The sequence below is a fragment of the Anabrus simplex genome, chromosome X (genome assembly GCF_040414725.1).
Source record: "Anabrus simplex isolate iqAnaSimp1 chromosome X, ASM4041472v1, whole genome shotgun sequence".
Classification (NCBI taxonomy): domain Eukaryota; kingdom Metazoa; phylum Arthropoda; class Insecta; order Orthoptera; family Tettigoniidae; genus Anabrus; species Anabrus simplex.
In genome coordinates this window covers 218,174,103-218,190,406 of record NC_090279.1, presented here as the reverse complement: position 1 = coordinate 218,190,406, position 16,304 = coordinate 218,174,103, and the positions used below count along the sequence as shown (strand labels likewise).

The 16,304-nt window shown below is 39.1% G+C and overlaps 1 protein-coding gene across 1 annotated transcript in view; it reads right to left on the bottom strand.

Moving 5' to 3' along the window:
- The window catches only part of LOC136886473 (probable sulfoacetate transporter SauU), a 91,416-nt gene extending 76,574 nt beyond the window's left edge, over positions 1 to 14,842 (bottom strand). The window contains exon 1 of the mRNA XM_067159266.2: positions 14,706 to 14,842. The gene's annotated coding sequence lies outside the window, so the exon portion shown is untranslated. The remainder of the gene's footprint in view (positions 1 to 14,705) is intronic.
- Positions 14,843 to 16,304: the final 1,462 nt, after the last annotated feature.

The window sequence follows — 16,304 nt, the reverse complement described above, 5'->3', positions numbered from 1 at the left end:
AATTTTAATGTAGACTTATGTTCCTCCACAACAGGTAGATGGAAAGAAAACATTTAAAACGCTTTTAGGGCGGTATTCATAGTCGCAATAAGTACCGGTAATACTTATGTTCAATTCGAACTTAATTCTCGACTTTATGAACCTGAACTTATTGTAATAAATAGTCATTTAAATGCTACTTATGTGATGAAATAAGTTGAACTTCATCAAGTCAAGGGGACCCTTGCTTATTTCGCATATTACCTATAAAATGGATGACGATTTTGAGGAAGTGGTAGGAGAAATCAGTGCTCCAAAGCGATACATGCGAAATGTTATGGACACTTTTGAATTATGCAGTGAAGTGGAATTCAAAAGGAGGTTCCGCTTTCATAAAAAAACACCGTTTTGTAGATTATACTCCTAAAGGTAGAACCAGTTCTGGCGAAAAGAAACCAACGAGGCTGTTTCTCCATTACTTGAGCTTGTTGTTTGGCTGCGGTTATACCGTTATAAGAACATTACTTACATTTTATACAGTATGTATTGAGGAATTGAATTCTTTAGCAATACTTAACCAAGCATCTTCCTTTTGGTTAGAAGATACTGCGCCCGTCTTCTTATTCTCTATCATCTGAGAAGGTTTCAATAAAATGTCCTTAAAAACCTCCTTTTCAACGGCAATAAAATGCTTTCGTCTGCTTTTCGTATCCTTTTAAGAAAAAGGTACTACAATTTCATCCGCAGAGGAGGTTATAACAGGAATAGGTAAAAGGACAAATGAATAAACAAATAAACTCGGAATAAGGAACGCAGCGTAGATCCAGCTGGCCGTGTCTGAAGGATCACTCGCATATTCAGCTGTTGCGATGATGGCTTTGCTATGTGTCATACTATAAAGTTCAGAGCGTCTGCATATAAGTATCTAACCATTTATCAAGCCCGGCTTAACGAAGTAGAACTTGACCAGCGGCTATGAATGTCAACTTCACGAATAAGTACAACTTGTTAGAGAACGACCATGTTTTGTTAGAACGCGTGTCTCACCGAGAGAATTTAATTTACGATTGTGTTTTATGACTCAACTGACAGATATAAAAGGGGGCTCCCTGTTGCGAAAAACAAAATGAAAATATGAAAAGTAATTTTCTTGAAATGACGCTTCAAATTAATGAAAAATTGTGCTAAATATGTGACGTCACATGCATGCTCCATTATAAGATGGCGCTGTGTTGACTCGCGCGCTCAGTTGGAGGTTAGCTGTCGTGGTGAATACATCTCAAACATCACTTTAATGTTGTGCCCAGCACATTTGGGCAATTTATTTATTGATGTTACTTTTACTCTAATATTACTCCCAAACTTATTTCTCACATCACAGCCCCACATTCTATTGAATTATCCACATAATATTCGTCTTTTATTTCTAATAAGTAAGTCTACGAGAACCTCAAAACGCTGTGACAGCGTACTGCAATTATTTATAATAATAATAATAATAATAATAATAATAATAAAATGAAATGTCGTATGGCTTTTAGTGCCGGGATATCCCAGGACGGGTTCGGCTCGCCAGATGCAGGTCTTTCTATTTGACCCCCGTAGGCGACCTACGCGTCGTGATGAGGATGAAATGATGATGAAGACAACACAGACACCCAGCCCCCGTGCCATTGGAATTAACCAATTAAGGTTAAAATCCCCGACCCGGCCGGGAATCGAACCCGGGACCCTTTGAACCGAAGGCCAGGACGCTGACCGTCCAGCCAACTAGTCGAACATAATAATAATAATAATGATAACCGTATAGCCTCAGCTACCGTGTGCAGCCATCTGGCCGTTTTAATCTAGGACCACTAAATGGCAGACAGAAAACTTCTTTGATGACTCATATATCTGACCTTCAGTTCTGAGTGGTTTCGAAACTGTCCTGCATTTGCTAGGTTTCGAACAAGTGTCATATTCCTGAGGAACTAGTCGCATGGCAGTCGGCTATCACTTCCCTGCTGACCAGGTTTGCCATCTTCTAACCGTCAAAACCTGGGGTTTGCAATCACAACACTATCTCTTCCGTTCCCCCTTGTCTCTTTAGTGTCAACACAACATTCTACTAGCTCTTTGGATCAGTGGTAGAGTGTCCGCCTACGGAGAGCGGCAGTGGTAGTGAGTCCATTCCACACTCCATGTCGTAAGACGTCGACAAGTAAAACATCTCTGGTGACACACTTGGGGTGGCGTGCACCAACCAAGAGTAAGTTCTACTTCCGTAGTAAAGTACTCTTGAAGTCAGCATTCGGCGACTTCCATACGAGAGTAAATTACTTCCGAAGTATTTTAGTCCTCTCAGATACTCCTGGAGTAAATTACTACAAGAGTAAAATGTTGAAGAGCACCATCTTGTAGTATATTACTAAAGAAGTAAATAACGTACGAATATAGGTTAGAATTTACTCTCACGTCGTGCATGGAGTAAGCTAAGTTTAGACTTGTTGACTAATGATAATATCGTGCCGTGTATGAGAGGAAAGACGTTTCAAACGTGTTTATGGATTACTTAGATTATATTGACGATCTCGACGCAGTAAACGATGGGAAATGTAATAGTGCGTAGGCCTACAGTGCGTGAAAGGCGAGAGCCGTGTAGGCCTAATGTGAACACGGCGAGTTTCAGGAACGTTTTTGGTCTTAGGAAGGAATCCTTTACTTTCCTTCTAAATCTACTTGGAGATCACTTACAGCTGAATTCTTGTCTTAATTTTGTTGTATCTGTTAAATTAGAGTTGCTGTGTGCCCTACGAGTGTTTCGTGCCGGAACATTTCAGTACCGGTACGGTACAGTTGCCGGTGATCTAATTAACGTTTACCGCACAACTGCTAGCCGTATCTTTCATCGCGTGGTTAAAGCACTAGTTGACGCTAAGAGGGAGGTACGCCTGCAAATGATGATGATCGTTCGGAAAATAAAAGGATACTTTTCACGTTGGCAGGTTTCCACACGTCGTGGGTGCAATTGACTGTGACTGCGCGCATATTCCCATTTATTGCCCTCTCGGTGACAACGGTGAACTTTTCAGAAATCGGAAGAGGTTTTTTTTTTTCTTTTTCAATTTGCTTAACGTCGCACTGGCACAGATAGGTCTTATGGCAACGATAGGGCAGGAAAGGCCTCGGGATTGGGAAGCGACCGTGGCCTTAAGGTAGGGCCTACAGACCCAGCATTTGCCTGGTGTGAAAATGGGAAAATTTCGCTGTGGATGTAGGCCATCTGTATGAAGAAACCGCCATCAGTTTTAATTTTTCCCGCGTGTCCATGACTTTCTGCTTTGCTTTTAAGTCCTTCTACAGAATCTTAACTTGCTTTTCACTGCGTTTTCCGTCACTCGAAGCATTGAATTCTTTCGCCACGACTTTCCATGAATTTCCTTTCTTATCCAGCATCTTTATGTCGTGTTTCTTACACCTTATATCCTTTGCATAGATCGTCATTATCTCTATTAACAAGCATTTATCTTTTTCGCTTACGTTTTTCCCCCGTTTCCTATCGCACATAACCTTATCTATTTGGATTTCTTTAAAGAAGATGCACGAACACAGCACTACTCCGCGAGTAACGAACGCTACTTCTGTAGTAGTAACTAAAAGAGTAAATTGTACTTCAACTCTCCGACGTTACTTCCGGAGTAAATAACTCCCGTAGTAATTTACTTCTGTAGTATGGACTTCTTTAGTAAACGCTACTTCCGTAGTAATTTACTCCAAGATGGTGCACGCCACCCTTGGTGTTTACTGACAACATTCATTGTAACTCAGCCGTAGACTCTGCCTCTAGTAGACCTAGAGTAAAGCGGCCACATGCCTGCACAAGGTAGCTGAGGCCATACGATTGTTTTATTATTACCAGTTCTGCCAGAGTTTTATTTTATTGTTCACTTGCTTTCTGCTTTACAAAATAACCATACCTGGAAGGGGAAAGACAGGTTTGAAGTGGAATGTGGCGTGGCTCGGATGACGCCACAGTGTACTAAACGAGACTAGTGCCTCCTGAATTAGTTCGTTCTTGCCATCTCCGTTGAAGAGGGAGATTGGCCTAGTATCGATCATTTCGTATACAAACCGAAATCAGCACAATCCGCGTTTCGAAACACACTTGTCTGGGACACGGGAATTTTTTTCTGAGATTCAGGAAAGTCCCGAAAAACTTAGATGAGTGGTAACCCAACTTGCGATAAACCAGATAATACTGAAGAACCTGCAATTTGTATACTACATATGTTAGGAAATCTTGTTAAGTTGCATTCCTAAATACACACGTCACTTGGGGTGTATAGAACTGGATTGTTGAGAATTCTCACAAGCACCATCCTCCATAGGAGCAATGATTGGCACGATAACTTTGTCACAGCACGATGAGGTAGCTTGGTGCTACAAGCAGGACAGAAAGCATAGCGTACGCATAAAACAGCACGCCTTCTGTTTAATTCCAAGACATACGAGAACTCACATACTTCAGGTAACAATCCGTTCATGATAGTGGCCAGTAACCAATACAGTGGTTCGAGAAACTTAAAGCTGTCTCCTACAGTCAAATACTGCAGTACCGCTATCCTGGTAATGTTCGTCTCATTTGTGTACCGATCTGTTTTGGTATAGTGTGGATATTTTGAAATAACACATTAGTTCTTTCGTCCCTGCGCAAATTATTTTCGAATGAATACGTATCTTCAAGTGACAGTTCTTTAATTAGCCTACCCGGTGCTCCCTGCTTTTGGCCTCCAAATATCCGCTTTCATGTCCAAATTCGTTTATCCAGTGATTTGATAACTTTCTTCACCACTTGCGAATATTCTATTTTAATTGTAACTTTCTTAATTCATGAATCATTTCTCCACGAAGAAGTCCCAGTTCATGCATCTGCAGGAGATCTTTTCCATCGACTGAGAAGGCTCTTGGGGCAATAAACTCTTCCACCATCCGTTACCTCAGAGATAGAGTGGTTAGCTTCACATCCGGACATCTTTGCCCTAGGAATTTAGCCGGTGTAGGCTGACTGAATCTCACGGACATGTGGGTCTTCCAAAGTGGAAGACTAGACTTCCCCACTTTGTGACAGGGAATGGCAAGCCTTAGCCAGCACGGCTACGAAGCCATTAATGGCGCTCTTGCACCAAATGAGCTTATTACGTTGAACGACGGTGTTCGGTGCGCGCCAACTCAACAGGTGTTGTCCCGCATATCAGCTCCAACTCTGTTTCGCGCCATTTGGTTCGCGCTGAAGATGCGACCAAGCTCAACAGGTCTGCGTCAGCGCTCAGAAATCCGTCACGTCATTCCGTGCGCACGTTGTATACATCGTTCTCATTAAGACAGACTGCTCAAGATGAAAAGCTCTAAAATATGATCGTTGATCTCTGTGCATTAATGATCTCTCTACCGAATCAACTGTTATTACGGCTTCAGAAGATGGCACACTGCAGGGAGTAAAATGGTACATTTCCGTTCAGAGAATTGATTATTAAGCTATTTGTGACATAAATATGGCTGAGGGTGATATGGAAATTTGTGTAACGCGACGCGACAGAATGTGTAACCATAGCACCCGTGCTGGCTATGTCTTATGGCTGGTTGCCATTTGAAATTAGCAGCCGTTGATGGATGGCCATGACCGGGCGACATATTTATGTTCATTCGATTTTCGCAAACGGGAAAGTGGTTAGTTTTTTCAATCTAGTGCTATCGTTATGTAACCGTATGCTAGAAATAGCAGGCAGTGAAACAATGACCCTCCAGGTTATAGCGAACGGTTCGTAATAATTCTTCACATAGCAGGCTTCACACATCTCAGTTATACCCATGAACATTTACATTTAAAGAAATGTTGCTGTTCTCTGCGGAGGTGCATGATCGATTGTGCTTTTCGGCCAATAATAATAATAATAATAATAATAATAATAATAATAATAATAATAATAATGTTAACTTATTTGTTCTTACGTCTCACTCGGCCAATCTCAACTTTTCTTCCACTAAACGAATTATTGCACATTACAACCATAATTAATAACGAATAAAGCACAGTTACTGTTAAAACCCAACCAAAATGTTGTATAACTGAAATACCATTCGACCCCAGTGAGACAAACATAAGTACACGATTGTAAAGTTAATAACGATATTGTAATAACACAATCTATTTAAAATAGGCTTGTCCTGCTGTGATGGGGGTGGTAGAATAACACCCACGGTATCCCCTGCCTGTCGTAAGAGGCGACTAAAACAGGCCTCAAGTGTTCTTAACTGTAGAGCGTGGGTTGGCGACCATGAGACCCTTAGCTGAGCCTATCCTATCCGACCTCCGACCCGAGCTGTATTACATAGGGAGTTTCATTTTCACGCTCTTCGTGGCCCTTGTCTTCCTTTCGCTGTTACCTTCATTTTTCGAAGTGTCGGAACCTTTCAATTTTTGTCTGCACTATGTCTTCTGGTATGGGCTAGAACAAATTTGTTACTTTCATTGACCGTTTGACAATATGAAAGTGACCGAGGTATGAGCTATGCTAGTAATGTCATTCCTTATGCAGCCAGTCCCTGCTATGAATGGTGTGAAAATGTCACTTATAGGGTCGGTTGGTGCAGGCATTTCAGTGGGCTTGGCAGACTGATATGTAATAGCAAACGTCTAGCTCAGTGAGGAAAGCAACGGGAAACTACCTCACTCCTCATTTCCCTACTATGCCTCTTCAGTGACGCCTAGGCTATCTATGACAGCTGATGGCGGAGCTGTTGAGGATCCAACCAGCCTTCGGGCTGAATACCCAACATACATTAGTGTCCAGTTGTACTTCCTGTTAAAACAATGATCTCCATCACCACCACAAACTAGGGGTGTTTCTTGTAGAAATAAATTATTTGTTAGCTTTTATGAAAGTAAACATGAGTAAAACGAGAATTCTCTAGACTTATTACAAATGATAATTATTATACTGTTTTTTGGTTACTTGGTGATTAAAGTGTGGTGTACGTACGGTACACAAGAACATTTATTTACGTTTAGCTATTTACTACTTTATACGATAAAAATACTCAGTATAATCATACCACCGCGTATGTCCCATGACATCACTCAGCTGTATCTACTCTCTGATATCTGATCACTGGTAATGAAGCTATCGAACGTCCGCATACAGCACGTGGCGCAGGAGGACTTGTTTTAACTTCCTAGTAATTGTATTATCTATGGAATGCGATTCGCGATTGTCATGACTAGATATGTTTCAGTGATCGACAATGAAAGTGTAATACGTGTTATCTACAGAGAGGTGCATTCAGAGAAGAAGACATCATTTTAATTACGTTTGAACAAGAATGACATAACATCGTTTGCGACGCTTGACGAATACAACACTAAGACGAAATATAATTCGTATTACAGGAAAAGCGACACAATTAACCAATTAATTTTGTCTCACTATTAAAATGGATTTTAAACATTGTTATTATTATATTATTATTGTTGTTGCTGTCGTTGTTCTTAATTTTCTGAGCCAAGTACCGTGAAAATTAATCAAATTCTTGAGAGCTTTCGTCCTTGCCCACCTTTACGGACAGAGTAATCTACATCGTGCCGTTTTCTTTCATTCTTTGGCTTTGTTGATGTTTAGCTTCTTCTGATTTCTTTCGCTTCAATCCTTTTTTAAATTCTATTTGTGAGTTTTCAAGAAATATTTTTGGAAAGGTTTTCTCTCATGTATTAGTGTTTTAAAAATACTGTAGATGTGTACGTTCCAATGTCCTATGCGAACTGTTCGATGTATTATCACGCCGAGTTGGTTCTGTGTTCAGTAGTTTAGATTCCTCCATCGTCTCTGCTTGTCCATATTTTCTTCTTCTTCTTGTTATTATTATTATTATTTGGAATATGAGTACAGTTCAGTTCTCACATTGATTGGATGCAGCTTTGCATGTCAATGATTTCCTCCGCACAATAACTAAGTTACTCTTTTAGCTTACATGATACTCAAACTATTTGTCATATATCTTATCGCCATGTTTGATACACAAATCCACATCTCTGATCAGAACTATCAGTTTTACCTTCGGCATATTTTTGTAACACTACATTTCAAAGTTTTCCCTCTCTGTTTCTAACTGCACTAGCTAACACATACAGTAATACCATACTATTAATTACCACAAAAATAACCTAATTTTTAAAGCTTATATCGACATTTAAGATGATAAAATTTGCATTTTTTTTTTTCTGAAAGGCTTCATCACTCCACTACACGGTTGAGTGAGATGAGCCCGCGAATGGCCTACAAACGGAGGTAGAAGGGGCAAATGTCTTATAGCTTCCCTCGGCAACAATACAAACGCTGCGACAATGTGGGAATGACTTTAATATTCGCCAAGCTGTTGCTTCTAGAGTCTTATCATTTTGTCTGCAGAGTTACGAAGTATCAATCTGCAGGCGTGTATTCGTGGTTCGCAAATCGTACTCACACGTTTAGTAGGGCGTGCCTTTCATTTATTATGTACTAGCTAATGTACCCGTGCTTCGCTACGGAATTCTCAGAAAGACTGACTTTGTGGTTTTCCTAACTGAAGTCAACATAGGCCATTGCAAAAACGTCAGTAGGAATGTAGCAATTAAAAGCAATGCTATCATATAAAATACTCGATCAAATGATAAACTGCATATTTTCTCACTTTTAACGAACAGTACTACGATACCGATCTAACAGTCCAAAGTCCCAGTGCTGGAATGACAGCCGTGAACATCCTCTGCCATTATTCCGTTAAATACGCGCACTGCTCATTCCAATCAGTGCCTCAGAGTAGGCTGAATAGCTCGAATGCTATGATGAATCAGTGTATTACGTACCAGAAGTATCAGAAAATTTATGAACCAGAGGAATGGCATGCTAAAGAAGAAAGTTATGTAACTTCCCAGCTACGACCACCAATATTCAGGTAGGGTGTTACACTTAGTACGACCGGGCAACTTGGCTGTGTGGTTAGGGGCGTTGTTACTGTGGACACGACCGATACAGAAATACCATTCTAGCTGCGAGTGTAGCGGAACACGCGTTTCTCTCCGTGATTATTGGGATCAATGCGGTGATTTGAAAGGACCTATGGCAATGAATTTGCGTTCTCTTTCCACACAGCTCTCGCGATTTATTTCGAGAGCTATGAATCAACTCGCTGGACGACCATGAAGTTGCCCCGAGTGATACAGACCATAATTCTGAGAGTGAAAAGTCGACGCGTGTAGGGGATGTGACTGAAGGTGAACTGCATCAAACATACGTATATTCGGAAGGACAGACCAACCTGAAATCAACTGGAGCAAGTACTGAGTACGGCCGCCAACGAGGCCTGGAGTCGAATCGACCCGAGCACGGTGTAAATTCTGCGATCGGAAGAAAACCAGACCAATAAGGTTCCAGAAAAACACAGTGCAAATTATGTTCAAGGTGGAGTCAGACAATGATGAGTGAAGTCTGAATCAGTCGGATTGGCTTGTGAAATGTATCGTATCGGTCGTCATAATTTATAACTAACATTTCTGTGTTCACGTTTGACTTATATAATAGGAATCAGTCGAGACATTATATAAAGTGTTGAATGGTGGAACATTCTTCGACTGATTCCTATCATTTATCGTATCGATCAATCAATCAATCAATCAATCAATCAATCAATCAATACTGATCTGCATTTACAGCAGTCGCCCATGTGGCAGATTTCCTATCTGTAATTTCCCTGGTCTTTTCTTAAATGATTTTAAAGAATTTGCGTAAATTATTCCAATCCCCAACTCCTTTTCCTGTAAACGAATATTTGCCCCAATTTGTCCTCTTGAATTCCAACTTTATCTTCATATTGTGATCTTTCCTACTTTTATAAACGCCATTCAAACTTATTCGTCTACTAATGTCATTCCACGCCATCTCTCCGCTTAAATTTAAATTTCAGTTAAATTACATTCTACGTTAACTTTAAATTATATTAATTTTAATTAGCTATAATGCTCAGTATATTATGTTTGTGCAGGTGTATAATTACGTAGCCTGAGCTCCGCCATGTACAGAAAGTCATTATCAAATAAATAAATAAATAAATAAATAAATAAATAAATAAATAAATAAATAAATAAATAAATAAATAAATAAATAAATAAATAAATAAATAAATAGGAGAATAAATAAAAGAGGGAAGTCAAAGTAAAGGGGGCTTACAAACAGTTGCAGACAGTCATTCGTGTATTGGAGGGTTAACACAGCCTATTTCTGGATAATTTTTAAATGGTTTTCTGTTCTTACAGTTTTTTAAATAGATATTCTTCGGAATATGCTAGTTGTTTAACGTGACAAGGTAGGTTTTTGGCGATGCAAACATGAGGAAATGGGTAGGGGATTTGGAAGGTAGCGGCCGTGGACTTAATTGAGGTCAGCCTCAGCATTTACCTGGTGCGAAAACGGGAAACCGTTGCCGGAGGTCGGATTCGAACCCACTATCATCCAAATGCAAGCTGGCAGCTACGCGACCCGAACCACAAAGCCAGCTTGTTCAGTACTGCGCTAATATACTGGATGTAGAAGTATGGGCTTTGCTGACTGATTACATAATTAGCAAAGATCATCACTTGAACTGATGTTTGGTATTTTATTTCACTTTCTGACACCCCACGTATTACGCCAAGTCCCATAGTTTATTTTTCCTTAAAAAATACATCTCACACTTGAGAAAAGAATTGTTGGTAAATCTCATAGCTATGATTATTTAAGTAAACTCGACCCCTCAAAATTTGGCCGGCGAAGAAATATTTAATACTCGTAAATTGTGGATATTCGGAGGCTGCATAGTATGTTCATCATATTTCAGACAGAATGATTTTAAAAGAAAGTCATTTTCTGCCACGGCCAGTTGTTTGTGCGGTTAGTGTAGATTTCTGATGTTTGAAAACACATAAAAATATGCTCTTGCACATACAACGGCTGGGTTGTATTTTGGTACCAAATTACCAGCTCTGGAATAATAACTTCTATAGAATTACGTTTCCATCCCAAATTCAGTAGCCGGTCCTGGCTCAGTCCGGTGGTATTTGAAGGTGCCTCTTGTCGGTAGATTTACTGACACGTAAAAGAACTCCTGTGGCACTAAATTCCGTCACCTCGGCGTCTTCGAAAAGCGTACAAGTAGTCAGTGGGACATAAAGCAAATATTATTATTATTATTATTATTATTATTATTATTATTATTATTATTATTGTTTTCGAATGGGTCTACTATGGACCACGTTAAGCATCATTCATTTACGGTTCTTCCTCTTTCGATCGGCCCAGTACTTCTTCATTCTTTCGGAGTGGGCTTCTTTACGTTCTCGTGACCAGTTGTTGCCGGTCCGTTTTTTGCTACTTTGATCTTGGAATCCCTTAATTTTGTTGATGATTTTTCTGTATTCCTGTCTGTTGTAAACTACCTGCTGTGATATATTATTTTCCTCCATATTATTATTATTATTTTTATTATTATTATTATTATTATTATTATTATTATTATTATTATTATTATTATTATTACCAAGTTCAGAAGCAAACCACAACCTATAAAGTCCAGTTTACTATCTAATCAGCACGAATTTTAACGAAATGTCAGTCATATTTTAGGCTATAGACCTATCTTAAGAAAAAATTCTCTCTGAATATCGGGAATAACGAGTTTGAAATGAGAAGAGATCACAAAATCCTTCCTCTACTTTAGGCATTTACAATATATTCCTTAGATATCGAAGGAATATCTGTGCAGAGCTATAAACCTATGAGGAAGTGCGGTGCCCTCTAGCGAACACTGAGCAGGAAAATATTGTAAGAATTGGCTCAAAGAACTGTAAGAAGCCCGAGGCCCTTTACATGACCACTGTTCCATTTTCGAAACATTATCGTAATCTTAGTAAGTCTACTTCCACGACGGAAATTTATATAATTACTGCATTAAGTTGATGTTCAAGAAGTTGACAAATAGGAAAATTACATTAAGTTTCTTATCGCTTCGATCTTTGATAGGGCAATCAATCAAAAATACCGAGGTACATGTAGGCACGGACACGAGAAGATATACCTTGTGCATTACACTCGGTTTTCGTGTTGAACAGGAATTATCTTTTTTTATATGAAATGAATTTTCAACCTATTAGGCCGTGTTTAGTAAATACAGTCCATACTGAAGAGCAGTTGAGTACAGAACAAAAATGACCGACCTCTTGCATAGATCCTTTCCAACAGAACAAATGAGACCTAGGACACCACAGATAAATTCCGTACGCCATCCGACCTGAAATGGGAAGGTTGTGACAATTTTGTCTACATATAGAGTACAACGTTAATCGAAAGGTTTTTCCTTTCACTATTCAAAAGTGCTGAAAGAAACTCTTGAATTTTTTTGACAGTATGCTGTTGTTTGCATGAGCACTTGTAAATCGTCAAGATAAAGAAATAAAAATAATGACACCACAGTTATTGCAAGTATCTTGGCGACCTCCATTTTCCTATGACACTCGCTACACTCAGTCCAGAGCAAATGTTTTTAAAATTAGAATTTCTCCTAATAAATTGCACAATTAATAATTCTGAAATCTGATCAAAATCCTAAACTGAAAACATCTTGTGTTAAAACGAAACTCATTCTGCTCATGGAAGCAAGAATACTGTCTTCCGGTAGGAACTGGTCCTAGTTCCTGGACCGGCTCTGACGGGTTATCCAACGACGTGCCAATATTAAGTTAGAACGTAATTTTTCCCATTATGGAGCGTCGCCTAGCCCGCCCTTCCGTACTGTAGCGAGAGTAGCATCATTGCTAGGGGTTTCTAATCGGCCGTACCCCTGATGTTTATGCAAATCTCATAGCAGAACTGCTGTGCAGGCTGGAGTATTAAAGCCCAAGCATCAGGACTCTACTGACTAGACACTCCTCGTGTGGACCACGGCCACCACCATTGCCGGTTAGTTCGTTACTATGGCGACTGAACAGCGATGTTTGCCGTTGGCTGTGACCTTGCATCCGGGGCATAGTGGGTTCGAATCCCACTGTCGACAGCCCTGAATATGGCTTTCCGTGGTTTCTCATTTTCACACCAGGCAAATGCTGGGTCTGTACCTTAATTAAGGCCACGGCCGCTTCCTTCCAACTCCTAGGTCTTTCCTATCCCATCGTCGCCATAAGACCTATCTGTGTCGGTGCGACGTAAAGCCAATAGCAAAACAAACAAAAAAAAACAAAAACAAAAAAACTTCCTTACCTTAGCTCATACCGTAAAATGTAAACTGTAGGAAAATATTCATATGCACACTTCTTACATAGAACTAACATCTCCGGAGATGTAACAATCGCGTATCTCCATTACCATTTCTCGTCGCAACAACGCATGAAACACCTCTTATCACGTACACCTGATATTAATGGAGAAATGTTGACATACTCTCATTCGGACCCCCTTAATACCGTCTTGCTACGTTACTGCATCTAATCAAACAATACATAACTCAGATCAGCTATCAGTGAACTTAAATACCGGGTTTTGACAAATTCTGTCAAGCCGTTCGTAACAAACAAACAAACAAACAAACAAACAAACAAACAAACATTAAACTTAAATTATTTTCGACTTTGTATACCTAATCGTAGAAGCCAAAAGTATGAAAGAAAAAGTTTGAAGTGTGCAGACAATACTATAATTTCATCTGTTCAGGTAAGGACTGATCACTTAATACCAAGAACTTAAATACCAAACCAGTGTATTTCATATCGACTTTCCTTCAATTTCCGAGCTAAAGACGCTATTGGAAACTAAAAATTTCACAAATCTTGGAACTCACTCGTTAAAAGTAGGTAGGCCTATGTAAACGCTTTGCACTGTTTGAAAAATGGAACGGTGTTCTAAGCCCGAGTATTTTTTTTGCAATTCGTCATAAAAACTTAATCATCAAACAATATTAACAAGAATATCCCCAACCAAGTTGACGTACCTCCCTACAGGCTAGAAAAGACAGGTTCAAGTCATTCTAATGTTCAGTTAACATGTTTAATAAATTGACACCACACCTAAATGAACTACCTTGCAGTATACAGTCGTGAATCATGCGACGCATTTACTAAGTGCAGAAATGCAAATGAATCAATTTACTATAAATTGAAATTGTATATTATTCTGAGTATGTGTGATTTTTTAATTTCCTTTGCAATACTTAATGACCGAATACATTCTACTCTGTTCTATGAATATGTGGGTTTAAAATGTTCTCTCACAGTCCTAGTAGTTTGAACACTTTGTAACAACAAATAACTGTTTCCAAGAACACTAGACAAAGTACCTATAAAATGGGTTCAAAAATATTCTCTCAACGCTGTAGAATGTTCGCACTTTGAAATGTCACCTCTTTCGAACAATATAACAAAGAATACATAAATATACAAAAAATTATCTCAAAGCCGAAGTATTTTTGACATTTTGTGATAAAAATTAATTAATTTCAACTGTTTATAAGAATATTCCAAAATTAAAACATTCTGTGGAAGTCGTAGTTTTGGTGTATTTATTTCTAGGAATATTTAAAAGACAGTATATAAGAGTTGGTTTAAAAATTCTCTCATAATGGTGTTTTTGTGGCACTGTGTAATAAATAACGGTTTCTTCTCTTACAATATAAAACAGGAAGGGGCTTACCTTGGCAGGTCTCCTGTATAACTTGTCACTATAGGAACCACACTTGCTGCGAACAGTGCGAGCGGTCCAAGACGGAGACGCGCGATACACTGGGGAACAGAGGGCCGCGCTGACCAGAGAAAACTAACCTCACCTTGTGTCTCCCCTCCAGAACTACTTTCTCTCTTCCCGAGTGAATGAAGTGCGGGGTTAACCTTCACGGCGGAGGAAATATTTCGACTACTGTTGACGGTCAAGATCTACTCACTACTTACATAGCCTCATACTCATTATGAACGAAATAAGCCATTCTTTGTTTTTTTCTTCAACCGCTGGTACGCGTGCAGTACTGTAGTTAGGGAATATTTTAACACAAAACTTAGACTCATCCGCGTTCAGACCTCACTTAACAGTCTTTACTTCTTATCTTGCCTCGTCTATGCCTTCATTTTCTCCTACATCTTTCTGGGATCCTTTCTTCTTTATTGGTTCCTCCAATGTGACTTCCTCTTACACCCCCAAGTCCATTCTCGCTCTCATAAACCATTTTCAGCCAGTTGGAAGAACTCATCCGGTTCTCTTTAAGAACCTGTACCATTTCAACCCATCCTTATACAAGTATCTTCTCTTACGTCTGAGTCTTGTCTCCTCAATTTTCATCCTCTCGACGACTTGGTCCAATTTTAACAAAACGTGACTAAAATCCCCGAACCCGGCCAGAAATCGAGCCCGTGACCCTCTGAACAGAACACCATTACGCTGACCATTCATCAAGGAGTCGGATATTATTATTATTATTATTATTATTATTATTATTATTATTATTATTATTAAAATTCTACGAGAGAAGTAAATCTAGAGGAGGCATGTGTCAGAGTAACGAGGGAAACTATGTTACTCTTATGAGGGATTATTGGATAACAGGTAGGTTATTACAGGCAACCAAAGCCATTTATGTGACCAATTCAGAAGTCATGGTAGAATGAGTTCTTGGTTCGAAATAGTTACAGGGGCTCCACAAGGAAGTAATCTTTGTCCTTTCTTTTTCATGGAATACATTGATCATTTATTGAAAGGTGTAATATTTTCAGGGAAGGATTCACTTGGATGAAAATATAGTAAGAATTTGGCCAATGCCGAGAACTTGGTCTTAATAGCAGATTGTGCTGAAAGCCTGTAATCTAATATCTTGGAGCAGAGTATGATATGAAAGGCAACTTCTCCAAGAATAAAGTGGTGTCGGTAGGGAAGAAATCTATGAAGACTGAATGCCAGGTAGGGAATATTAGGGATGTGTGTTTGCCTAAGATTACATTGATATTTTATGGGAAGACTAGGGTCATTTGGCTTTCTCTTCCATCTAATCAGATGTTCAAATTACAATGCATAGGCCTATACAATAATAATAATAATAATAATAATAATAATAATAATAATAATAATAATAATAATAATAATAATAATAATAAATCAACATCCTTATAACTATTTACCGATAGCGAAATTGAATCAAGGTGGAGAAAAGCTAATGTATTGTGCTGATCAAAGCCTCACACCGCGCTTAGATACATCGAAAACAATATTTTAGAAAGGTGCCCCAATAGGAAGTAGAGAATTCGT